Source organism: Arachis ipaensis, chromosome B03 (assembly GCF_000816755.2).
Source record: "Arachis ipaensis cultivar K30076 chromosome B03, Araip1.1, whole genome shotgun sequence".
Taxonomy (NCBI): domain Eukaryota; kingdom Viridiplantae; phylum Streptophyta; class Magnoliopsida; order Fabales; family Fabaceae; genus Arachis; species Arachis ipaensis.
The window spans coordinates 33,829,932-33,831,920 of NC_029787.2; positions in this window are offsets into that span (position 1 = coordinate 33,829,932).

Sequence of the window (1,989 nt, forward strand, 5' to 3'; positions counted from 1 at the left end):
CCGCCGTGTCTCCCTCCTCTGCCGCGACAGCCGCCGTCACCGCCACCCCCAGCCGCCTCTCTGCCCCAATCTCCTTCATTAGCCTACCAGGTTCCGCAAAACGTCACCCTTTTACCATTCATAGTTACTTCATATTTTTCTGTTTTTGTTCATATTTAGGCTAGTTAGATATGCATGTTGTTGTGGATTCTAGGTTGTTAGGTAGTCTAGGATGTGGTTAGTGGATTTAGGCCTGATAATTGCGCTGTTCGTGTTTCTTGCTTTATGATTTTCGCAATTCTGTTGTTTCTATGATGTTGCTATTGTTCATATGCTGTGCTTTCTTGTTTCATGCTGCTTTTTACATTGCCTTTTTCATGTTCATACTCCTTATATGTATTTGCAGCTTTATTTTTTATTCATATGACCTATTTTGTTACTGTTTATTCTTTGGGACAGTTCAATTTTAGCCAAAATGCTGCCCAATTTTTTGTGAAATGTTTCCATTCATGTCTTGGTTTTGGCATTTTCAACTATACTTTCATTAGATTTCACCAAACCAATCCATGAATGCCCGGGCACGCATTCTTATTCTCTTCGATCTCATGGTTCATAAATTGCATTTTTGATGTTTGATTCCGATTTTTGCTATTTCTATATCTATTTAAATCATCATCTACCTGTTTTCCTTGTTTGGTTATGAGTTACTTATGGCTTCTAATTATGAATGTTTGTTACTTAGAAACTTATCCTTATGCCACTTACCTTAACCCATTTTTCACTAACTCACTAATTCTAATTTCTTGAACTCTTTTTCAATTCTAACCAAACTCACATTTTAACACATCTCTTCTGGTTTTTCACTTTCTTTTAACCTTCTAACCATGGCATACTGATAATTTTTCTAATTAACATGACTTCTAATACATTTTGGATTGTGACTTTTCTTTTAGGACTTTTCACTCTTATGTAATCCTTAATGCACATTTATTTGACTCATTTTCATTACTCTGCTGCTCCTTTGCCACTATGTGCTTATTTTGTTATTTGCCTACCCGTTTTTCCTATTTTTATTATATCCTGGTTTTCCATTTTTCAGGATGTCTGATTCCCAGAGAAAGGGAAAAGGAAAGGCTACCACTGGCAAACGTAAAAGAGGAGATTCTTCTATGTCTATCGTAGATCTTATGCATGATGCCTCCTGGCGGGAAAAACACTTTACCACCCAGGAGAAGGCTGACCAGCTACTCCCTGCTACTGATCCCATCAAGTTTGCAAACCAGTACTGCGATTTAAAATATCCGGCGTTTGCAACCTCCAGGAACCTGTACTTAGAGCGGACTCTGAAAATCCCAAAAGAACTCCAGCAATATACCTCTGATCAGATCAAAGAAAGAGGCCGGTTCTTCCTGGAGAGAAACCTGGTAGAGGTCAATGCATCTTGGGTTAGGAAATTTTACTACAATTACTTCAAAACTTCCCTAGATGCAGTGAACCTAAGAGGAAAGCAGATACTGGTCACTGAAGAGGCCATTGAGGACATTCTGTAGCTCCCACCCAAGTCCGATCAGCCTGATGGTTACAAAAAGGTTGAGGAGGACATGCGTTTCATGAAGTTTGACTGGGATGCTGTCAAAGCAAGGATAGCCCTTGACCCGACTGTTCCGTGGGAAATGGGTCAGGATACCACCATGCCTAAGGGAATCAAGTGGATTTACTTAAATGATGAGGCTCGGCTATGGCATCAGATCTTGAGCAACTATATTATGCCAAGTACCCATGAGACAGAGATACCAGCCGCTATGATCACCCTCTTTTGGTGTGTGATGGAGGGTAAGGACCTGTACCTGCCACGCTTTATCCGGTCCTACATGGCCAGGGTCCACGTCCGAGGCACTCTCCCCTTTCCATATCTGATTACCCAGCTCGGCCGTCGAGCTGACGTGCCTTGGGAGGATGCCGATGAGAGGCCACCTGCTGCTGAGTGCAAGAAGCTTATCCCTCACAGCA